The following is a 26,145-nucleotide window of genomic DNA, read 5'->3' on the forward strand; positions in this document are numbered from 1 at the left end:
TTGGGTGGATAAAATGGCCCTACTCAAAGCCTTGGACATGCCTTTACCTCTGTGCACATGGGTGGTCTGACACTAAGTAAAAGTGAAACAAAAGAAGTGCCATGGTCAGATCACTTCCTGGCGCAACTAGACTTCTCTGCAACCCTTCCCCTCTGCAGGGAGGTGGGACCAATTTGCATGGTCCAAATAGTAGGGGATACATTATCCCATGTTGATGGCCTCCCATCTGATTCCCTGGAATGTGGAGTTAACCAGGGCTACCAACTGTCTGTGTCCAAAGTACCCTTTCTGCAGTGGCGGAGGAAGCTGCTTGGGTGCTGCAGGGCCTCCGGAGTCTGCCTGCCTCCTCCCACTCAGCCACCCTACAGCTGGGGGGGGGGGCAGGCAGTGGGCAGACCGTTTGGGCAGCTTGGAGCCTGCACACACCCAAGCCACCACATCTCTCCCAGGAGAGATGCATGGCTCGGGTGCGCTGCAGTGAGTGCCACCCAGCACTTTGTCACCACCCCCGTCAGTGGTGACACCCAGGGCAGCCCACACCCACCACCCACCCCTTCCTCTTTCTCTGCCTCTCTGATGCTGTGGAGCTCAGACTGCCTCAGGGTAAACCGGGGGGGAGGGGGACCATGGGGTGATGAAACAATTGTTGAGACTGCTAGAGTACCATTGGTGAAAACACAGGTTAGGGGTCAATGCTGAGCCTACCAAGTGGCAATAATAATAGTAAAGAAGGCCTTCTTCACCATCTCTTTTGCATCTGCTGAAAACAGTTCCAGGAGACTCTTTCATGTAGTTTAACAGTACCACCTTCTCCAGCAGGGTCCTGTAAGGACTCCAAAAAATATTTTGCATAGTTCCCCCCGCCCAGATAAACTCGCTCAAATTTGGAAAGAGGTTTACTCCACCACACAGGTTAGGGGTCAATGCTGAGCCTACCAAGTGGCAATAATAATAGTAAAGAAGGCCTTCTTCACCATCTCTTTTGCATCTGCTGAAAACAGTTCCAGGAGACTCTTTCATGTAGTTTAACAGTACCACCTTCTCCAGCAGGGTCCTGTAAGGACTCCAAAAAATATTTTGCATAGTTCCCCCCGCCCAGATAAACTCGCTCAAATTTGGAAAGAGGTTTACTCCACCACACAGGTTAGGGGTCAATGCTGAGCCTACCAAGTGGCAATAATAATAGTAAAGAAGGCCTTCTTCACCATCTCTTTTGCATCTGCTGAAAACAGTTCCAGGAGACTCTTTCATGTAGTTTAACAGTACCACCTTCTCCAGCAGGGTCCTGTAAGGACTCCAAAAAATATTTTGCATAGTTCCCCCCCGCCCAGATAAACTCGCTCAAATTTGGAAAGAGGTTTACTCCACCACAGGGTTCCCAACCCATTATGTATGTATGTGTGTATATGTGTGTGTGTGTGTGTGTGTGTGTGTGTGTGTGTATACATATATATATATCCCTGTGCTGATTCAGCCACTCCACAGCCCCTGTGTGGGTTTGCAATGAATCATCTAGCAGCATCAGCTTTTAACTGCTCTGCAAAGCATTTAACAATGTGTGGGGCAAGGTGAGAGGAGGGAGCCACTTACTCTGATGGATGGATGTCTGATAACTTTACATGCAGTTCTCACTTCCGACAGAAGCACACATGCTGGAGCCATTAGCCAACCCAGGGACTAGTTTCGGGGGGGGGGGGGGTTGGAGTGGAGAGAGAGAGAGAGAGAGAGAGAGAGAGAGAGAGAGAGAGAGAGAGAGATTCACTATTCAGGCATACCGTTACTGACAGTGGAGAATGGAGTAGTCATCATGGCCATCAACAGACTTCTCCTCTGTTGATTTGTATAATCCTCTTTAAAAAATAAATAAATAAATTACACTTTTTATTTCATTTCATTAAAAAAAAATATTAAAGATTTCTTAGTTTATGAAAATACGTGCATTGTGTCTTTTCAAGTTGTGTTTTCCACAGATCAGTGTCATTTGTTGTGAGACATTAGTGTTGCATGCAGTATTAGGTTGGGAAGAAAAGGGGGAGAGAGGAGGGAGAGTGGTGAGTGGGGTGGCGTAATGCTTCTATTCGACTACTTAGTGTATGTGGGGAGGGGGTTGTGCCAGGGTCAGTGGCGTAGCATGGGGGGTGCAGGGGGTGCCAGCCGCACCGGGCGCAACATTGGGGGGGCGCTTGCACTCGCAGCTCTCTGCCCCTACCTGGCTCACTCACTCTCTCTCACAGTGCTGGCTGTGCGAATCCGATCCGAGCTGCCGGGTCGCCGCCCACTGTGGAGGGGGAGGGTGCCAGGCGTGCGTTGCGTTGCATTGCGGAGAGAGAGGGAGGGACTATCTGGGGGAGGGACAGTGCAGTGGCCGCCCAGCGCAGCGCTGAGCGCGGGAGAGAACCACATCCGACCAGCCCAGGCAGCAGCAAGAAGAAGCTGGCAGCGGCGGCAGGTTAGGGGTTAGGGGCGCAAATTACTTGCCTTGCCCCGGGTTAGGGGGCGCAAATTACTTGCCTTGCCCTGGGTTAGGGGGCGCAAATTACTTGCCTTGCCCCGGGTGCTGACAACCCACGCTACGCCACTGGTCAGGGTCACTTGTATGGGTTCTCTTACTATTCGCTTGTTGTATTTCCTCGGTGGTGAGAGAGGTTGGGGGGTGGCCTAGGCGGTGGTTGGTTGTCTTTGATTGGCTGTAGTGAGATTTGCTTATGTGTGGGGGTGGGGGTAGGTGGATTTTAGTATACTTATTGAATGGGGAGGTAATACAACACTCTTCACATCTGGTGCAGCATAATGGTTAGAACAAGGGTGGCGAACTGTTTTGAGCCTGAAGGATATATTATGGTACCTAATGGGCAGCTTCTCAAGTGCCTTTGCCTGGTTGGGACGTGTCCTTGAACTGTGCTCATTAACACCTCTTACTTTCCTGAATATACAGTGGAGAGGTGCATGTTTAGAAACCTTTGGCTTTTGTGTGGCTGGAACATAGCTAACTGTACAAAGCTGAGAGTCTTATCTGTTGTCCTGCCCATCTTTGGCTCCACTTTCTCCCACAATTAGCATGCAGCCTATGGAAGATTGCCCATAACGATGGATCTGTCAGTTTTGGTCCTCTTTGTCTCTCCTTTTCCCCATCTTAAATTCAGTTCTTCATGTTGCTGCAGAAATTTACCCTTTCTATACATATAAAAAATTATTCATGTTTTACTGCAATTTTCTCTTAATAAACACATTTTTTTGTAGGCAATTTGTCAGTTGTGCAGATTTTTGCAAGCCATTTAACTTAATATAATGCATGTTTCAAGCTATTTTCATTAATTTATTCATTTTTTATGCACACTTCCCCCTAATTTATACTTTTTTGTACACATTGTTTAATTGGAGAACTGCATAACAAAATTCAGAGAAGTGCTGTTTTCAAAGGATGCCTGTGTTTCAGTTCTCGTATTGTTTGGGGAACTGTAAATAGAATTTCTCCCCCATCTCTACCAGTAGTTCAATGACAGGTATTGAAGTGTTGAGTATTTTTGCCAGGCCAGAAGTGTCCTTGAACTCTGATGTGGATGGAGGACAGAGAGAGGTGTGTGAGTAAGTGTAGAAACTAGCCTACTGTACAAATATAAAATGTCCATTCATTTCTCTGCCCACTTTTGTCTCTGGTCCAACCCACTACAGTGGTACCTTGGGTTAAGTACTTAATTCATTCCGGAGGTTCGTACTTAACCTGAAACTGTTCTTAACCTGAAGCACCACTTTAGCTAAAGGGGCCTCCTGGTGCCACCACACTGCCGGAGCACGATTTCTGTTCTCATACTGAAGCAAAGTTCTTAACCTGAGGTAATATTTCTGGGTTAGCGGAGTCTGTAACCTGAAGCGTATGTAACCCAAGGTACCACTATACTTGCATGAAAAGGTTTCTCCAAAGGGAATGTGGCTCCTGGGCTGAAAGAGTTTCTACACCCCAGCCGTAAGCTCTCCTCAAACAATGAAGTCGTTCCAAGCTTCTGTTGATTTTCCTGGCCCTTTTCAACACCTACTCCAGTCCCGCATATCTGGAAAGAAAGCCACATGGGACAAGATCCTCTGATTAAGCCATATAGTGTGTACAGTTCCTTCAGCCCTTGTGTTTTCTTCTGGGCCATGTATGGTTCTCCAGTTCCTGTCATGGTGGGAGGCCGTGGCTGATGAGGTCATTCCCGAAAGGCAGACAAAGAGAGCATAGGGAGGCATAATGCCTCATGTTTCTCTCTGCATTTCCGGCACAGCAGCGTACACCTCTGCTCATATCCTGCCTCGACGTCTTTGGGGACGAGAAGGAAACCTCCAAGCATATGGGATTTGACTTGTTCACATTTTCTGTGGCTAACTTGTGTGTGTGTGTGTGTTTAAATTATTATTAAAGACAGCTGCCATCCCAAAATCCCTTCCAGCAGATTTCAGTAGCTCCGTTGCAATGCTCTGATGACAGATTCTCTGCAATCTTTTCCCGTTGCTCAGCTCAGACTTGCAGAGCAGGGAAAGAGAGAATGTTTGGCAGTTCAGAAGGAATGAGTAAGCTGTCATTATGTTCGCTGCGCACGATTATGGAGAATTAAGATATAATCTCTCTCCCTACCCCCCCACCCCAAGAACAACTCCCTATCACCTTGTTTTTCCAGGTAGGAAGATGGTGGTGAAATCCCGTGCAAAGCTAACATCAGATTGAATCCTGGTAAGACTGAGATGCTGTGACTAGATAATTCTTGAATCTGAGAATGAGGGAGGCAACCTTCCCTCTATGGGACATTATTCCAAAGCCTATACACAACTGGTGTTGTGGTTAGAGCACTGGACTAGGATCTGGGAGACCAGAGTTCAAATCCCCACACTGGAATGGAAGCTCAATGGGAAACCACATTACTGTCTCTCAACCCAATCTACCTCACAGGGTTCTGCAGAGGGGAAAACAGAGAAGGGCCAACAATGAAATCGATTCTACATTTAAATGTGAACCTTCCTGTTATGTACTGAAGTTCTCACCCTGGGCCAGCAGGGGGATACTGTAGATAGTTATGCAAATGAAGGATCGAAAGTGACGTTCAGTGATTGGATAGTTTGTATGCAAATGAAGGATCGAAAATGACGTTCAGTGATTGGATAGTTTTAGAAAGTTGCAACAGTTACGTTGTCCCGGAGCTCTATATAAGCAGGCTGACTGAGCTCCTCAGTTCAGTTCTGTTCTGGCCTTTGAATAAACAAGAGCTGTTTGAAGAATTGCTGTGTCGTCTGATATGTTCGCCCACAACTTAACACTTCCTAATTTCACTTTCCAAAGCAATAAGTGAAGTGAAACACAGATACACTTTGGATATCATCACCAAAGCTTCTGATTGGCTGCTTGCCTGGCTGTAGCACTTGACTCTCTTTTCTTGCGCCACTTTCAAGTGCTTTGGCGCAAGAGCGTGAAGATGCAGAGTGGGTTTGGAGGGGCTGTGGCACAGAAAGGAGAAGACAGCTGCAATAATAATAATAATAATAATAATAATAATAATAATAATAATAACAATGTTATCATGTAAACACTGTCCATCTAGCTCGGTTTCCCTAGCCACTCTGGGCGGTTTACAGCATATGTAAAAACATTATAAAAACGTTCAAGCTTTGAAAACCTCCCAATACAGGGCTGCCTTCAGATGTCTTCTAAAAGCTGTGTAATTCTTTATCTCCTTGACATCTGTAGGAAGGGTGTTCCACAGGAAAGGTGCCACTACTGAGAAGGCCCCCTGCCAACAGTGCATGTTTATTTGTCATTTGGAAAACCCATTGAATTGGGGTTGTATGTGTGTGTGTCATGCACGTACTGGGGCGATTTTGAATTCCTCTGTGTGAGAGAGAGCAGGAGAGAGGGAAAGAGCAGGAGGAAGGGAGACCGAGAGACAGGCAGTCATCTCTCAGCTCCCGACTGCAGCAGCACTTCCTGATTGAAGCCCCCCAGGACAAAATCGATAGTGCCTCTGTCTGTCTGTCTGTCTGTCTGTCTGTCTCTCTCTCTCTCTCTCTCTCTCTCTCCCCTCCCTCCCTCCCTCCCCTTCCTCCCCCAGTGTGCTTACTCCACATCCCCCCTCTCCCACTCTCTTTTTCCATCCAACGATCCCTCCCCAAACCACAAGACCCCCTTTCTCTCCCCTTTTTGGGGCGTCCTCCATAAAATGAGGCTATGTTTGGCTCCGGAAGATCCTCCCTTTCCCCAACTGGGACTTACTGATTTAATCTCCCTCCTCCCTCCTTTACCCCAATCTCTGCTGCGCTCCCTGATTTTTTCCCCAAACGAGTTTTCCTCCTGCTTCGATTTCTGATCGCTCCCGATTTGCTTGCTCTCCCTTTTTCTGTTGCTTCATTCCCTTGCCCCCACCCCAGCATCTCGCCATTGTATACCTTTCTCAGTGCTTCCCTTGCCCCTGCCCCCCCAGCACTCCCCTCCCCTCCTCCAGACCCTCTTCCTTTCCTTCCCTCCCTCTTCTCCTTCTGCTGGGATCCTCTTCCATTCGCCCCCCCCAACTCCCTCGTCCTGCCAAGGGCTTCCCCCTCCCCCCCTCCAAGTCCAGTGTTCTACCCCTACACTACACTGCCCAGCCTCTGCCTAATGCTGAGTGAGAGCCTCATCCAGGCTCTGTCCATCTCTTGAAACCTCTGCTCATGCAATCTTCTGCTTGTTTTAGGGCCATAGCTCAGTGGCAGAGCATCTGCTCTGAATGCAAAAGGCCCCAGATTCAATCCTCAGCATCTCCAGGTGGGCCTGGGTAAAGAGTCCCTGCCTGAAACCTGGAGAGCTGCTGCCAGTCAGTGTAGACAATACTGACCTAGAAGGCTGTGTACTCTTTTTTGCTTTTTAGAATTTGGCAACCCTAAAAATATCTATCTACCGTATACTGATGGTGGCTCTCCAGAATTTTAAACAGGGTTTTCTCCTAGGTCTACCTGAAGATGCTGAAGATTGAAGCTGGGACCCTCTGTGTGCAAAGGAGATGCATCACCATTGAACTATGGCAATTCCCCAAAGGGACTATCAAGGGGAGTTGGGATGAAGAATTCGGACCCTGTTGTGCTTCCCATCATGTGAATCAGGTGGTAGGTTAGGGAAAAGGGAATGATTTTGAGTTTATTTTCTTCTGCAATGTATGGCATCAGGACATGTGCAGTTTAAAATTGTGCAAAAGAGACTGTAATGATTCATTTTTGTGTTTCAATTACCCTATCTCAAGGAGCAGATTTCAACACACTGGCTGCCAAATTGAATTTGAAGAGCTTCCTGTAGGACGTTGCTATATTAATACTATCCCATTGTTTGTTTTGTTTTATTTTCTACATTATTATTTTTTGCAGTCATGCTGCATCATGGGTCCTGTGAAGGTTAGCAAGGATTCTCTGCCCGATCTGCTTCAGGTCATGGCAGATGTTCTGCTGGAGACACCTAGTTTGATTGTCCCAGGGGATTTTAAAATCCATGCAGACACAACCTTACAAGGGGCTGCTTGGGACTTTGTGGAAAGCACGGCATCCATGAGGCTGTCCCTGAGTAAGTTTGGCCCAACTTGTAGCTGCAGACATGCCTTAGACATGATGTTCACCTCTATGGATATGGGTGAACTGACACTAAGTAAAAGTGAAACAAAAGGTCATGGTCAGATCACTTCCTGGTGCAACTGGACTTCTCCACAACCCTTCCCTTCTGCAGGGAGGTGAGACTGATTCAGATGTTCCACCCCCTCCACTTAATGGATACAAATGGTTTCCAAAGAGCGGTAGGTGATGTTTTATCCCATGTTGATGGCCTTTCAACTGATTCCCTGGTGACCTGCTAGAATGTGGAGTTAACCATGTCTGGCTCTGAAGTGCCCTCTCCAATTGCATGGAGCCCAGACAGCCCTATGGTTTCCACCAGAGCTGAGGGTGATGAATCAATTGCTGAGACAGCTAGAGTGCCAGTGGCAGAAAACTTATTCTGTATCAGACCAGATATGGGTTAGAGCTCAACAACAAGCCTACCAAGTGGTGATAGCAAGAGCAAAGAGGGGCTTAATCACTGCCTCTATTGCATCTGCAGAAAACAGCAGCAGGAGACTCTTTCAGGTGGTTCCCTCACCACGAGAAGTGAAGTTACAGGGAACCAGACAGAGGGCCTTCTCAGTAGTGGCGCCCACCCTGTGGGACGCCCTCCCATCAGATATCAAGAAAATAAACAACTATCTGACTTTTAAAAGACATCTGAAGGCAGCCCTATATCGGGAAATTTTTAATGTCCAATGTTTTTTTAAAAATTATGTGCTGTAAGCCACCCAGAGTGGCTGGGGGAACCCAGCCAGATGGGTGGGGTATAAATAATAAAGCCATTATTATTATTATTATTATTATTATTATTATTATTATTATTATTATTATCCAAATAGGCTATCACTGCTATGCACTGAATCATTTCCCGCCCCCAGAAGCCCACTTACCATGCAGCAACATTCCACCTAGTGAAGTCTGAGATGGAAAGGGATGCACACAAAGACAGAAGATGAAAGGACACCTCCCCACACACAACAGGGGATGTGCATGGTAACAGTTGAAGACAAACAGCCCCAACAAGGGGAAAGGGTTTCAGAAGAGGCAAGTCCTTTTGATCTCTTTTGACCTCTACCACTATTTACAATGGAGGATGCTGTCTTCACCCTTGACTCTTTCCTTGATTGTTTTCCATTCCTCCATCACACAGCCCCTGGTATCTATTCCTTCCCTCTTGCATTTGATCAGGTCTAATCTGCTACTGCCAAGCACCAGGTGTGCACATGGTTGCCATGACACATTGCTATTCTGGCTTCCTCTAGGTCCCAGTGCCCATCAATTCCCCTAAACACCCTGTTATTTGGCTCCCCTGGCTTTTACATCACAGTCACAAGGAGGGGGAAATGGTTCATGTCAGCATGACTCATTAATGGAAGCACTGAAGGCATGGGAGATTTTGGACTAGTTGCCAGAGGCAGCATTATTTCATTAATCTATTGCAATGCACAGGGGATTTTCTTGTGTTTGTTTTGCTAACCATTGTTTAGAAAAGTTGTAATATTTGGATTAACTTGATTAATCATTAGAATAACAACTAAGTTAAGAAATCAAGAAAGATACCAGTGGAACCCACTGGAATTGTATATTAAAGAGGAAATAGAAATCTCATATGAGAGTCTTGATTGCATGCTGTTGAATACCATGTGACAATTTCTTTTTAAACATTATTCTATTTATATAGTAAACAATATAACTATCTATACATGACGTTACAACTTTTGCTTTAACTCTTTTCCTTACAAAATCTTTTTTCTGACATGTACACTGAATGCAGTTTGATAAAAAAATTGAGAAATCTAATGCATTCAAACTTTGTTCATGACAAATGTTTCAACAACAGCAACAACCTTTATTACGGTCCAGAGACAAATCGTTACAAAGCAATACACAATTCATACAGCCTACCTCCAGGTACTACTCTGGTTTCTCTTCAGATCGTATAATGTTTTAACTCTCCTTAAACCATTCTAATACTTAGATTTTTGCACTTCTTCTAACTTGCCTAATCATTTCTCTCCATATTACTAACATTGTCTTTTCCATGTCTGACAACACTAATAATTTCATAGCGTTGCATCAGTAGTCTGTATAAGCAGGTTAGGCAGCATCTAATCAATCCAATATTAACAGAACAACCTGGAATTGCTGACTCCTTTCATGTCAAGATTCTACTTGAGGATAAGATTGATACTATTACATAGGGTTGCCCTACATCTGGGCAGATTTTTATATTTTACAAGAAATATCCAGGGGGCTGGGTTTCTGTTTGTTTGGGTGGTATGCGCATGCTCGTGAAGGTGACAACCTTGAGTTGGTCACGACTGGACCTAATGGTCAGGGGTCCCTTTTCCTTTAACTTTACCTTACTGTGTATTTTGGGTCAATGGACCACAATAAAGCTCTCTCTGTGTAAAAACAACTTAATAAAACAACATCGGAAATATGTACATTATATAGCAGACTGATAATAAATAACAAAAAGGCAGCTGGTTGGAAGGTATGCGACTTTCCCCACATGCTCTCATAGTGACATGCACACCCCTCTCTACCCTCCATCAAGACATGGAAAAGACACTATGAGAGTTGAAGGACACATTCCAGCCAGGGAGAAACACAAAGCCAAGCCAGTAAGGGGTGGGGTTTGGGGAGAATTCCAAGGGCCAGTCAGAGACTCCTGGAGGGCCACATGTGAGCCCTAGACCTGAGGTTCAAGTTTTGCAGGACACTCTTACCGCTATTGATTACTTTCTGTATTAGCTGTTCATTCATGGCTCAGGAATGAATCAGTGGCAGGGGCAGGGGGAGACAAGGATTGCATGCAGTTAATTAGAAGCAGATTACTAGCCCTGCCAGACAGAAGCCTAGTCGTGTCTTACACAACCAGTGTGTCTGAACAAGCCCTGGAGGGGAAGTGATGAATTTTTCACACCTGTTCCTTCCAAGATTAATGAGAATGCTCGAGAAACTCACTGAAAGCCCAGAAAAAAAAAGGCACAATTCCAGTAACTTTTGGCTTTTAATGGACTGAAAATTTCCTGTTAGGACAGACTTTGGGCTATAGCATGGAAAAAAAGAAAAAAGAGAAGGAAAGAGAAAGAAAGAAAGAAAGAAAGAAAGAAAGAAAGAAAGAAAGAAAGAGAGAGAGAGAGAGAGAGAGAAGCAGGCAGTGTGGGAGGAGAGACCTCAAAACGACCCAGTCATTTTGCCTTTCCCAGTACTGGAAAGGATGCATAAGGGATGCCTGGGTTTGTTTCCAGCAAAGTTTCCTTCACCAAAGGCTTTGATAGAGGTGAGACAATACAGATTGCCCCATTAGCACAGTGGCGGCGTCACAGATGGCGTCAACTGCCACGTTCCATTGAAAATATGTTCCATTCCGGCAGCCACTGCTCTCCACTTTTATGGGAAGAAGGGAAAGGAGGCTCTCTCCAAAGCCCCTTGGGACTGGAAGAGTGGAAGATGGCACCAGAGCCAATGACAGGCAAAACTAACTAATTCCAGTTCTGTCCCCAACTGCCTCCCTACTGAATCCTGCAGGGGGCAACACTGAGACTAAGGCGAAGGTAGCTGATTAGACTGATTGTAAATAAGGCAGGCAGGATGGGGTTGACTTATGGCTGGCTGAGGTTGGTGGGACAGTGCTCTATTTGCTCAAATGCCATGGCTGGCCAACCCATAAGGCAAGGTGAGGCAACTGACTCAGGTGGCAGGAACTACAGGGGCAGCATATCTAGCCCCCAAGGAGCGCATTGCCCGCTGCTGCTGCCACTGCTATGGTGGCTGTTAAGTTGTGGGTTGACATAGCAGACGACACAGCGATTTCTCCAAGTAGCTCCTTATTTCGTAAGCTGGAATAGAACTGACTGCAAACAGCTCAGCCGGCCTGCTTTTATAGGCAGCCGGCTGTCAACATTGTAACAACAACAGCCCAGAGTTCCCGCCTAAAATAACTGACGCGGACCTGAGGGAAAACTATCTACAGACCTGAGTGAAAACTATATACAGTATCCCCCTGCTGGCCCAGGGTGAAACTTCACTACATAACAGTGGCAGTGACAGTTGTGGCACACTACTTGGAGGCCAGATCTGCTGCCCCTGTGGATCCTGTTGCCTTGGCAGGCCCCCCCCCCTTGCTCTGTAATGCTACTTTTAGAGGGACCTCTTGGTGAATAGGAAGCACTGTTGGTCTCCTCCATCCTTGTTCCTGATATAGAGCTTTATTGACCCCTTGCTTCTAATCACTTGCCCCTTCTTTCCTGATGGGAGGTGGGAACCATTTTTTGTTTCACCTCTGATGCCAAAATGTCCTAGACTGGCCCTGCCAAGTGGACCAACCCCCCACTAGTCCATACAGAGAGAGAGAAAAAGAGGTGTCAGTAATCAAAACTACCTCCAAGCATGCACATGTAAGAAGCTGAAAAAAAGATCCCTCAGCTACATGGATGAGGTCCAACAATGGAAGCCAGATGCACAAAACACTGGAACATTTGTTTTCTTCCCACTAAGTAGCTGTTCCTTCTTTCCATTCCTGGAAAGACTGGAAGCAGAACATTCCTGCGTGGTTGTGGCCACCTTCAAAATCTTTCCACCCCTTCCCTAAAGCAGTATTTCCTATAGCTAAATTTTCCAGAGAGATATACATGTACAACTGGCCCCACCCACATATACTGTGAGTATATGTGTCACAATAAGTTTACAGGATCAGTTATTTTGGAAACAATGGATAAAAAAACCTTCAAAAAGTAAGGGTTATATTCAATGCTAGTTCTATTCAAAGTAGGCTAACTAAAAATAATCAATGGCTACTAAGTACTAATTTTGATGGTGATGTTCTGCCTTAAGCTGTCAGACAACAATGCTTCTAAAAACCAGCAGCTGGAAAATAGAGTAGGGGAGAGGCCTCTTGTTCTTGGGTCCTGCCTGTGGGTTTCCCTTGCTGGCCACCATCAAACAGGAGGCTGTAGCAGATGGGCCACTGGCCTTGTTCCAGTGGGGCTATTATTATATTCTTAATGGACAAGGCTCGCCTAGATGCATTAATGAGTCTGCTATGAGCAGGGGTAGGCAACCCAAGACCTGGGGGCCAGATGCGGCCCAATCGCCTTCTAAATCTGGCCCGCAGACGGTCTGGGAATCAGTGTGTTTTTACATGAGTAGAATGTGTCCTTTTATTTAAAATGCACCTCTGGGTTATTTGTGGGGCCTGCCTGGTGTTTTTACATGAGTAGAATATGTGCTTTTATTTAAAATGCATCTCCGGGTTATTTGTGGGGTATAGGAATTCGTTCATATTCTTTTTTTCAAAATATAGTCCGGACCCCCACAAGGTCTGAGGGACAGTGGACCAGCCCCCTGCTGAAAAAGTTTGCTGACCCCTGGAGTACAGCTTAGCTGGATACTCTCCTAAGTAGCCACCAGCAGCCATTGATCAAGCAAAATGCTTTCCCTTTTTCTTGTTGTGCATTCAGGTGTAATTTTTAATTTATTCTTTCTCTGTAATTTTTTTTAAAAAATGCAATAAATAAATAAATAGTGCTTTTTTGGGGTCAGTATGCATCGGCACGGCAAACTGCCACCTCTTTCCTCCCCTGCCACCATCTTGCTGCCACTTCCTGTCTGCCCTCCCTCCCACTCACTCACCCCCCCCATCTTTGCCACCTTCTCCTCCTCCATTGCTGCTGCCTTCTGCAGCTGCAGGCAGAGCCTTCCTGAGGGCCATGTCAAATCACCTTCTGGAAAGGTGTCTGGTGACTGTGAAAAGGGCACGCTACAGCTTTACAACCATCAGGCACCTTTCTGGAAGGCGCTTTGGTGATAATAAGAACAGAGGCACTATGGCCCGACCCTTATGATTGCCAAAGAGCCTTCCCAAAAGGTGCCTGGCAATCGTGAGGCTCTGGTGCACCCTTTTAACAATCACTAGGTACCTTCCTAGAAGGCGCTTTCGGGGTGGAAAGGGTCGCGACAAAACAACTCTGGGAGGCTGTGCCTGCAGCCACGGGAGACAGCAGCAGCAGAGAAGGAGGAAGCAGCAAAGGTGCAGGAGGGGAGTCAGAAAGTGGAGGGGTGCAAGTGGCAGCGAGGATGGTGGTGGGCACATGGTGTGTTCTGGCACCTCTTTTAGTTTATTTTTAAAAAAGCACTGGATAAGATTATCCCTGCAACTAATGGCACAGCAATGAGAGGACAGTTCAGGTTGGCAACATTCTCCTAAGAAGTGAGTAATGCTGACTTCGTAAAGGCATCCTCACATCATTCCCAAATGCTTTTAATTAAACTTTGGTCTGGTTCACATCCACACTGTCTGGCTAGCCTGTGCCGCAAACAGTCTGCGATGCAGCTACAGCAGAAGCATTGTGAAACCTGGCTCCCCTGTGCTGAGAGACAAGGGCCTTGTTGCCCTTAGCATTCTTGGAGAGGTGAATCAGAGTTGGTGTTGACCCAGCACCTTCCAAAGAACCGTGCTTCAGGGATGCACGCTGGAGAGGTGCCATTGACTTCTGTAGGAACTGCAGTGACTCACTTTATGCTTCCAGGAGCAGCCACCGTTTCCCAAGTCCTATTTCGGTACTGTAGGCTGATGATCTCATTCTGCCAGAATTCAAAGTCCTTCTTCAAATATATTTTTGAGACAATAGGGATGTAGTCAGAAAGAGCTCAGCTGTGAGTATGCTGGAAGATAAATTCCACAAGCCAGGCTTCATTCTCCACCTTCCCCATCACACTGGAGTGTAAATGATGACGAGAGCTTTCAGAAATCTCACATTTGCTAAGGAAGGTGCTGCCTCTAGAGCTGTGGGTTGATGAAAGGTGGCAGGTTGCTCTTCCTCAATCATTGCTTCAGGAGTTGGGTCAGGATATAGTCAAATGACTGAAGCCTTTCAGGGCTTCTGGGTGAATTTGTTAAGAGGCCTTGACAGCCATCTGTGGAATTCTGAAGCAAAGCTGCCACTCCAGAGTCCTTGTTTAACATGATAGGCATGCAGAATGTGTGGGAGGCTGCATCCTTAGGAACAGAGGGAGAGGGAAGAGTGCAGAAGAGTGTTTCTAGCCTGGAAAGTTGCTGCTATGCTGAATTTAGGAAGTTGCCTTCTACTGAGTCAGACCACAAGTCCCCTAACCAAGCAGTGGTGGCTGAGGAACATCAGGACTGGTAGGGCAGAAGGCAGAGATGCCAACCGTAAGTAGAGCCTATATCAACGATAGGCGGAATCAGAACCAGTGGCTGGCCGCATCAACTATGGTAATTATGGGTCTGTCTCTCCCTGTTGAGCTCTACAAAGAGAACACTGGGACAAAAGGGAGGAATCTGAAATCCAGTGTCGCTCCCCCTGGAATGGATGCAAGAAAGAAGGCAGGTGGAGGGTGAATGAGAGCAGCCTGAAGTTGGTGGGTCAGTGCTTCATTTGTCCTAAGGAACCAGCCTCTGCTGTAGTCCAGTGTTGTCTACTCTGATTGACAGTGACTCTAGGGTCCCAGGCAGAGAGGGCTTGTCATCTGATGCGTCCTCTGTGGGAGGAGGCTTGCTGAGGGGGGTGAGGGTTTTTGTTTTGTTTTGTTCCAAATGGATTGATCAGGAGCATCCAGTGGCTAATGCTGGGTCTCTTGTCTGACAATCCATTTGAACCTTTTCTGGAGCCAGACTTGGCACCAGTCATCTTCTCCCAAGACAATTCCAAGATTTCTCTGGGACCAGATGAAACCCATCCCAATTTGGTAGGTCCCCAAGATCACCAGACTCCAGGTCCTTGAGCTGCTCCCACCCTTCCTCTTGATCTGACCAGCCCTACTGTGATATCTCCATGTGAGTCATCACACTTAAGGCTTATCCACACTTACCCTTTCTCTGTGCTTTCCAGACACAGTCCACATTTTAAGGCTCTATGTCCAAGTGCCTTTTCTTTCTTTCACTCCAGAGCTTTCCCTGCAAAAGTCTACACTTCAAAGCTGAATCAGAGCAAATGGCAATCCAGAGAAAATCTGAATTGCTGTTTGTTATGCTTCAGCAATAAAGAGCAGGTTTTCATGGGAAAAGCTCCAGGGCAAAAGCTTTAAAGTGTGGGCCTGTGCCTGGAAAGTGCCAGGTGTGGATAAACCCTGATTGTGGATGGGTAACTTCAAAGCTGCACTTCTTGCTCTTCCTCCTTAGGATTCTGTGGGTGATATTCAGTGCTAGAACCCTGCTCAGAATAGATGCTTTGAGGTTCACATGACTAATATGGAGCAAGCTTGTTTTGTGTCACTCCAGAAGGTAGGATCTGGATTCAAACAACAATAAATGAGATTCTGACTAAACATTAGGAAGCACTTTATAATGGTAAGAGCTGCTCGACTGTGGAATGGACTCTCTTGGATGGTGGTAGACTGTTGAAAACCTCATTGGAGGTTTTTAATCAGAGATTGGATGACCATTTGTCAGAGATTCTTTAGCTGTGATTCCTGCATTTCAGAGGGTTGGACTATAAGACCTGTGGAGCCTTTTCTAACCATACAATTCTATGATTCTATTATGTGAGGCTCATTCATTTAAATTCTAAGGAGGACTTAGTTAAATACAACCAGTGTCTTTAAACCAGACTTGGATAGGGAAGCCCACTGAAGAGAGGACATCTTCCTTCCAACATGCAACATAGGATAAATCACAACTGTGTGCCTCACATCCTTGGCAGGCTTCCCAAGATATCTAGTCACAGTCAATCTGTCTTGTTACACTTGTTACACAAACAATTTCATCTGCCACTAGTAAGTCCACTAGCTGGCTCATCTGGGGAGCCACGGCCCCTACGGCAAAGGCAATTTGTAATGTAATCTTTTAAAGCGTCTGCAGAGAGATACAGGGGACATTAAACAGATCTGTTCTCTCCTTGTCGGGACATATAAACAAGCCCAAATGCCAAAGCCGTATGGAGAATATCAAAGTCAGGTAACACTTAGTTAAGCTCAGCACTATGGAAGGGAGAGGCCCAGAACAAAACACAACAGGGGCCTTGTCTGACATAACTGCTGTGATACATCACATAGCCCCCACATTGCTTATTGACCACACTTGTAGACCTAGCACCCTAGTGCTCTTCGGACCAAAGCAGTGGCGTAGCGTGGGGGGTGCAGGGGGGCGGCCGCACCGGGCGCAACATCTGGAGGTTAGGGTTAGGGGGCGCAAATCCACGGGTTAGGGGGCGCAAATTACTTGCCTTGCCCCGGGTGCTGACAACCCACGCTACGCCACTGGACCAAAGGTCTGTCTGGGGAAAGACCATGCTTAAGGAACAGTTTGCTTTAAAATATTTCCCTCTCTTCTGACTGTTTTGTGAACCTTCATTTCCTTCTGCTCACTAGATGTTACTAGTAGGGAGAGGGAACCTTCAACTTTACTGCCTGTGCCTGTTCTGAGGGGTTAGAGGCAATATGGTCACCTGTTTAATAAAACAAGTGACCTGGGCTTGTGTCTATTGCTCCCTGAGGTCCTGTAAATGTTGCTGTACAAACAACTGGGTGCTGTTGCCAATCAAACTGGGCAGGCCTCAGGATGGTGGGATCTACTTTGTTGGTTTAGATTTAGAATATAAAATGAACCTGTTGCACCTAGCATCATTCCAACCAGATGGACATTGACCAACCAGATGCCTATAGGAAGCCTACACAGTGGACATGAGAACAGCTGCAACTTTCCCCACCTGGAATTCTGAGCATATTGCCTCTAATGTTGAAGGTAGAAAATTATCACCATGGCTAGTAGCCATGGATAGCCTTATTGTCCACAAATTTGTCCAGTCCTATTTTAAAGCCATTCAAGTGGTGGCCATCACTGCCTCTCATAGGAGCAAGCTCCATGGTTTAAATATGAGCTGTATGAAGAAGTAATTTATTTTATCTGCCTGTATAGGGTGAGTGGATAAATTTAATTCACAGAGCCAGCCCACCTATGATGCAGGGTGAGGCAGCTGCCTCAGTTGGAAATGGAAGAGGAGGTGGCCCCATGAGTGCCCCATCCCATCAACACAGCAGAAGCAGAGAGATAAAGTATTCAGCCATCCAGCTTTGCTGCTGGTCTCCCACACCACTAGGGGCAGAAAGGGACCAAGGGGAAAGTTCTGCAAAATACATCCCTTCTCAGTGAGTTGACGAGAGGGGAGGTGTTCTGCCACCCAGCTTTACTGCTGGATGGGAAGGTAGCTTTGGAAAGGGCTAGAAGCTTTCCAGTGTACAGAACAGCAAAGACTAAAGTGTGCACATAAACACATATATTTGTGAAAATAACATACGAAACTGTTCTGAGAACCAGCATAGCCAGGCTGGATCAGCCACATTTCTTCAGATGGACTGCAAGTCTGATAAATGATCATTTGTTATTATTGAGGCGAATATATCATTGAGACTAAGCAAATAAATTAAATCCCTTTTCAGAGATGCATGACAACAAATGTGACATGTCATCACACATTAACAAAGTTATGAAAGCTGTAGCCTAAACAACCGGGCTTCAGCAGCCCATTTTATTATTTTAAAACTCCTGTTTGGAATATTGTAATGCTTTGCACACAGGACCACCCTTCAAGAGGGTCTGGAAAATAACTAGTGAAGGATATGGCTGCAAAATTTCTAACCAGGATCAGGCATGAATGAACCTATAACATTGGTTCATTTTTTAAAAAATATTCTTTGGTTTCTAATCCATTTCCTGGCTCAAAGCACTAATTTTGACATAAAGTCCTGCATAGCTTGGTAACTAGATACGTACCTAAAGAATTGCATCTTCTCATAGGTCCTAGGATTCTAAGACCATCTATAAGGGCTGTTCCCTGGGGGCTTCTCCATACAATCTGTTTATTGAACATTCATCCTGATTTACTTGCACAAAGCTTATGGGGAGGTTAGAGTATGTCCAGTATGATTTGTTGGCGGGGTGGTTATACAACAGTAAGCATCAGAGGCACCAACTTGTGCCTAAGATTATTATTATTATTTTTAATAAATTTTTATTAAGGTTTTAAAGATTAAATAACAGTCAAAAGAAAGAAAAAAGAAAAAAAAACAATACACCATCAAAAAACAGAAAAAGGAAAAAAGGATAAAAGACAAGTCAAACCTATGCATCACTTAGTTACATTCACTTATTTCCTTGACCTCCTCACACCTCCCATTTTTGTATTCTAATTCAATTTGTTATTTCAGCAAATCCTTCCAGCCTTATTTTTATCTTAGTAATTTGTCTTATTATACTATAATTTTACATTCTCTCTTTCACCAATTCATTTTTACATAATCCTTTATGTCATTTCTGCTAAAACCACATAATTTTCTTTTCCCAACATCTTTCTAACAATCCTTAATTTTGCAATATTTTTGAAGATAAACTTTAAATTTTTCCCAATCTTCTTCCACCGACTCTTCTCCTTTAACTTGTGCCTAAGATTGAAGGGCCCCAAGGTATGTTGCACATGTGATGTCATATGTGCAGCACGCAGCGCACATTTGTGACATCAAGTGCCCAGCGTGTGCCGTGTGTGTGTGACATCATGTGTGTGATGTGCAGCATGCATGTGACATGGCTTCAGCAGCTGGTGGCTCCTCTCACGCTCTCACGCGCAGGAAGAGCCAGGCGCTGAAGCCATGCCACACTTAGCTCTGCACCTGGCCTCTTCTGCCCCATCAACATTGAGTGGGCCTGGCCCCCTCCCAACAGGGGGTGTCAAAAACACCTTGGCCCCATAGAGCTGGTTCTCCTGGTGAACATTCATCCTGATTCACTTGCAAAGTGCTTATATACCCTCCTGCTATTGTTTTGTTCATTCCACACTTTTCTAAACATTTCTCTGTCACTTTTCTAACCAATTCTTTTAAAAAGAATTCTCTTTTTAAAAGTGAATTTGTTGGACTAGGTGACAGAGCACTTTAAGCGTATAAACCTAAGTTAATGATACACTCGTGAAGCCTTCCCACATAATAATGACAGTCTGGGGGCACTTTGAATGTCTCCTCAAGCTCAAGTCCAGAGGGTGGCTGCATGAGAGGACCTGATACCTAACATTGCTTTATCTTTCTGTTTCGTAACTGCTTTCTGTTCTTTAACTCAGAGAACCCCATTTATGCAGCAACTTGGAAACACAATCAATCAATCAATCAATCAATCAAATATCTCAGTCTGTCAAAAATTATTTGAGCAAATCCATTTACTGACAGTGATGGGGGATTAGGGCTGGAAAAAGGCATTGTATTGGGGTGTGGACCTCCAGGGGAATACATTTCCCAATGGTAATGGGCAGTAAACCACATCATAGGGAGAGTGACTTCAAAGATATTGTGCAGATCAAAGAAGAAAGTGGGAGGAATTATGTTTTATAACAGGAAAAATATTGCTAACAGTTGCTAGCAATTTACAACACTCACATATTTTTAAAAAGAGAGCAGACGATGGGTCCAGGATGAAAAGGAGGCTAATCCAATGGGGTTTGCTCCATCAGGGCAGTGTTTCCAAAAGTGGGTGATACCACCCCCTAGGGGGTGCTGGAATGGTCCAAGGGGGCAGTAGTAGCCTAGGGTGCAATGGGGGGGTGTTGAATAAAAATTAGGGGTCAGCGGAAGTAAAAAGAAAGAAAAGAATATTTTGTAAAACTGTTCATACCTCTTTCATCTGTTGTGTAATGATGCTTACCGATGTAACGTAGAGTTAAAACCCGATTGGATTTTGGACCCTTTTTCAAGTGCAAACACAGAAGAATCTCCAAAATTATAAGAAGAACTGATAGAAGTAACAACAAATGAGGAATTGAAATTGAAATTCAAAGAAGGCTGCTGATCGCTCTAGCGGCAAAACCAGATACCTACATTTTATCCTGGATTATGGGCTATGGTACGAAAGTTTTTAGTTCCATTTCCTTCATCATATTTAGGGGAAACGTGGATTCACTGTGGCCACAAATCTGTTAACGAAAAAAGAAACCGACTGCAAATAGCTAATTGTGGTGATTTAGGAATGCTGCTGCCAAAAAAGAAAGAGCTGAACATTAATAAATTGATAGCAGGGCACAAGGTTCATCCTTCTCATTAGGATTGTTTCAAATGGTTTTCATAATTTTTACTTTAATATTATTCTTTGTTATCTTAATCTTCTGTGTGTGATGCGAATGTTACTATAAATAATAAATAAATAATTTTATAATTTCAAGCTTCAAGGTGCCTTATTTACAACAACATCTTTCTTTACCATAGTAAAGATATAAAGATGTAAAGATGTAATGTTGTGGAGTGTAGGTAGAAATAAGGTAAAGGTAAAGGTACCCCTGCCCGTACGGGCCAGTCTTGCCAGACTCTAGGGTTGTGCGCTCATCTCACTCTATAGGCCGGGAGCCAGCGCTGTCCGCAGACACTTCCGGGTCACGTGGCCAGCGTGACAAGCTGCATCTGGCAAGCCAGCACAGCACACGGAACGCCATTTACCTTCCCGCTGGTAAGCGGTCCCTATATATCTACTTGCACCCGGAGGTGCTTTTGAACTGCTAGGTTGGCAGGCACTGGGACCGAGCAACGGGAGCGCACCCCACCGCAGGGATTCGAACCGCCGACCATGCGATCGGCAAGTCCTAGGCGCTGAGGTTTTACCCACAGCGCCACCCGCGTCCCTTAGGTAGAAATAAAGACACATTAAAAAACAAAAATATGTCTCTACATCTTTCTGTTTGTTCTGTTCTGTTCTGTTTGTTCACTTAAAGAAGGTAGATTTCCAGGGAGGTGCTGAGTAATCCCCCCCCCCAAAAAAAGTGTGTGGTAGGCCAAATAAGTTTGGGAACCTCTACATTAGGGGGTTGATCCATTCTAAGATGTTGTGGGATGTGCAAAGGCTATCCCGTGCAGCTAAATGAAAATATTCAAGGTTTTGAGAGAAAAGCTGTGGCAAAAAAAAGAGAAACCGTCTTTCAATTATATTCTGGCTATGCCTACAAACAAACAAACAAATATCCTTTTCCTGTTCATTTATATTGTCTTCTCTTGATCTCTTTCATGTGACATTGTTTTGCCCCCAACTAGGGCTGAACCATTGGGCATCAGTGTGTGGACTTTTCCACTCCCATTTGTGACTAGCTCCGAGAAAATCTATCATCTACCGTATTTTTCGCTCTATAAGACGCACCAGACCACAAGACGCACCTAGTTTTTGGAGGAGGAAAACAAGAAAAAAAATATTCTGAATCTCAGAAGCCAGAACAGCAAGAGGGATCGCTGCACAGCAAAAGCAGCAATCCCTTTTACTGTTCTGGCTTCTGGGATAGCTGCGCAGCCTGCATTCGCTCCATAAGACGCACACACATTTCCCTTTACTTTTTAGGAGGGAAAAAGTGAGTCTTATAGAGCAAAAAATACGGTACCTCTTAATCCTGATGACTCCCTTGGAGATTTATTGTCACCTTCCTTGGGTGATGCTCCCACAAGGAAATAGGCACTCATCCCAAAGGTCGTTGCATTATTGTACAGTGGTACCTCGGGTTACAGACTCTTCAGGTTACAGACGCTTCAGGTTACAGACTCCGCTAACCCAGAAATGGTACCGCGGGTTAAGAACTTTATTTCAGGATGAGAACAGAAATTGCACGGTGGCAGCACGGCTGCAGCAGGAGGCCCCATTAGCTAAAGTGGTACCTCAGGTTAAGAACAGTTGCTGGTTAAGAACGGACCTCCAGAATGAATTAAGTTCTTAACCTGAGGTTCCACTGTAATTGTACATGTATAAGTTATTTTTATGTTGTGACACAAATGGGTCTGCGTGTTAGCAAAAAGGTAAAAGGGTATTGGGAAATGTTTTATAATGAATTGGGAAAATGTTTAAAATTACTTTCCCCCCAAAATCAGAGTCCTTTTTGTTGGGGATAACCCAGACTGAAATTCCCAGGTATCAGAAAAGGTTATTTATGTGTGCAACAACTTCAGCCCATGTTTTGTTAGCCCCAAAATGGAAAGTGAACGAGGTCCCAACTAAAGAGGATTGGCAACTTAAGTTAACAGAATATGCACAACTTGCAGATTTAACACATAGAATAAGAGAGCAAGAAGAACATACATCTAAAGAAGATTGGAAAACATTTATTGAATATATGGAAAATAACTGTGTAGAGCTGAGAATGCTGGCAGCACTAAGATAATTTCAACAGAGTAAATAATTTTTGATGGATGTAAAAGTGGGAAATGGTTATAGCAAAATATGCAGGGGTATAAAATGCATAGCTGTCAACTCTTCCCTTTTCTTGCAAGGAATCCTATTCGGAATAAAGGAATTTCCCTTTAAAAAAGGGGAAGCGTTGACAGCTATGATAAAATTAAGCATGGAAAGAGAAGAAAGGGAAGTCACTGGATATTTTAAGATTTGTAAAATGTTTATTTGAAATTGTAAAACAGAAAATGTAATACAAATTATTATAATAGAAAGTGCAGGTAAGGGAGAAAACCACTCAGATCTGTGAATTCTAGGCATGGGACAAGTGGAAGTGTGGATGAGCCCTCAGTATACGACAGCTTCCCATGTCTTGTTAAAGGCCATAGCTCAGTGGTGGAGCACCTGCTTTGCATGCAGAAGAACCCAAGTTCAATCCTCTGCACAGCCAGGTAGGGTTAGGAGAGTCAACTTGGAGAAGCTGCTGTCAGTCAATGAAGACAATACGAAGCTGGAGGGACCAGTCTCAGAGTAAGGCAGTTTTCTATTTGGGAGGAACCATAGAAAATCTGCTTTGCATGCAGAAGATCATAGCTTCAATCCTGGTATTTTCAGGCAGGGCTGAGAAAGAATGTTAATTTGAAACCCTGCAAAGCGTCTGCCAGTCAGTGTTGTCAATACTGAGCTAGCTGGAACAAAGGTCTTAGCTGGCATCAAGGCAGCGTCCTATGTTCCACTAACAATCACTGGCTGGCAACTCTGTTTGAAACCAGGTCAAGGGCAACACACTATCAGATACTGTAGTCACTGCTGGCTTATACAATCACTTGATTGTAGTTGTCACAGAATAGTGAAGGCCCTATAAAATGAATCACAGAATGAATGCAGAAAGGGTTTCCTTCAGAATGAAATGGTTACAGGAGTATCCCCACCACCAAAAGAAGAAATGTTGCAAGAAAATGCATCCAGCTGGAATTTGGCCAGACAAACTAGACCACCAACTGTACAGGGTCAGAGAGGACAGTGGCTGACCAGTGCCAGCTGCAAAGTCAGCCAATAGCCCACCCTTTCCAGATGATGTCTCTTTGTTCTCCCAAGGTGAACAAAGCCTAGCAGAAAAAGAAATATACAGTTTCCCCTGCCCCAGCCTCCCCATTTCAAGCTTATCCCCATCTTCAAGGTGCTGATGCAACGTTCTATACCAGTGGGTCACATTTAGCTCAGTTTTACTCTGAGCAGAATCACTGAAATTAATAGATCTTAGTTATTCTCAGTGCCATTTTTCTAGAAAAAGAGGTGGCGGAACTCACCATGAATGCCTCCCTTGTTCTCTTAGAATGGAAATGGTGCCCATCTGAGAGGTGCCAGAACTGAGTTCTGGTGAGCGCCAGCTGAAAAAAGTTCTGGTTATGCTCATTCATTTCAATGTGTTTACACAGAGTAGAACTCATCTGAATACCATGCAATGTTTGAAAAATAAATCTTGAAATTTGAAGTGGTTTAAAAAAATCTAATTGCATTTCTAAAATGTAGAGTGAAAAATCAATTCATAGGAATAACATAGGAAACTGCTTTGTACTGAGTCAGACCATTGGTCCATCTAACTCATTAGTGGCAGCAACACTTCAGGGTCTCAGACTAGGAATCTTTAGCTGCCCTACCTAGAGATGCTAGGGATTGAAACTGGAACTTTCTACATGTAAAGCAGATGCTCTACCACTGAACTACAGTCCTCCTCCAAAACCAGACAAGTCATAGGGTTGGTACTATGCCTATAGGAAACACAATGAGCTGCTTTGTATTGATTCAGACCAGTAGGGTCTACACAGCCTGGCAGAGGCTTCCTCAACCTCGGCCCTCCATATGTTTTGAGACTATAATTCCCATCACCCCTGACCACTGGTCCTGCTAGCTGGGGATCATGGGAGTTGTAGGCCAAAAACATATGGAGGGCCAAGGTTGAGGAAGCCTGCTGTGCAGGGTTTTGGTCAGCATTCTCTCCCAGGTAGAGCTAGACAAATCTGTCTATTTCAGGTCTCTCATTTTTCATAAAATTCAAATCTCCACAGTTCTACAATAATTCTGAATTTTATCATCATCAAAATTTATCAGCATTGTAGTACAAATGTTTCCGAATAAACAAATTTTTGAATGCAGCCTTGATTAATGCCCACAATTTTGCAAGCAATTTCCATAGCATAATGCATTTTTTAACACTATTTTCACATTAACTTTTTTGCACACTTTCCCCTGGCTGGCTGGAGAACTGCATCACAAAATATGAGAAAGTGAAAAAAACAACGATGGCTTTGCTACAAGTCCCATGTTATATAAGAAAGCGCAAATTTGATAGAGTTGCAACTAAATGTAAACTAAATCAAATTTCTCCCCATCCCTACCTGGCGATGCTGGAACCTTCTGCATGAAAGGCAAATGTTCTCTACCACTGAGCTATGGCCTTTCAAGCTCAAGAATGTACAACAAGGTAATCAAAAGTGGGAGGCCAAACACAGATGTAGTACACAGCAACCAACATTGGGTTTGGATGTTGCAAGATTTACTAACAAGGAAGAGTGTTTGGGAGTTTCAAGGCAAGGTTGCCAAGGTTCAGAGTTTGACCTGAAGCTTTCTTATCAGGGTCTCCAACAGGCACCGACTTGTGCCCGACATTGGTGGGGCTGATGTCAAGCACATTGTGCGCTTGTATATGCTGTCATGCACATTGCACATTGAGTGCATGATGACTGTTGCATCAGGAAAGACTGACCAGACCTCCTCCCAATGCAACATTTGTCTGCCAGGTTGCACTGGTCTGCACAGCCTCTCCCAAAATTGCATGGCCCAGGACAGCATCCTGCCAGACTACGCAGCATCTCCCAATGCAGCACGGCCAGGGGCAACTTCCTGCAAGGCGCACAATGTTGGGAGACATCCAGCGGCCAGGGGTGGCCCTGCCAGGCTGCGCAGCATTGGGGGACACCACACTACCGTGTGGTGAACAGAACCCGCCTCCAACAGGCTCCTTGCCCGCTGCCTCCACCTGCCTGTCCACTAAGCCAACCCCCCCTGCCATCACGCCTCAGTTACCAGGGCTCTGTGCCTGTTGTGGGGGCATCTGATTGCACCCCCAAAAAAATGTGCACTCTGAGCAATGCACCCCCACCACACTATGCCTTTGCCCCAGCTCTTTATCTCAAGCTGACAGTTCTCAGTTGAGAACTTCTGGCTCAGCCTCAGGACATAAGTATGCTAGTCAGGACTTCTGAGGTCACTGTTCTGTTTCACAAACCATCAGCCAGTGAATTTACATTTGAAAGTTGCTGTCATGCTGAAAAGCCTCTTCATCCCAACCACCAATTCTCTGTCTCTATATGATTCCAATACTACAGAATGTACGGCATGCAAATCCTCCTGTCCCC

This window comes from Podarcis erhardii (assembly GCF_964252035.2).
Source record: "Podarcis erhardii genome assembly, chromosome: Z".
Taxonomy (NCBI): domain Eukaryota; kingdom Metazoa; phylum Chordata; class Lepidosauria; order Squamata; family Lacertidae; genus Podarcis; species Podarcis erhardii.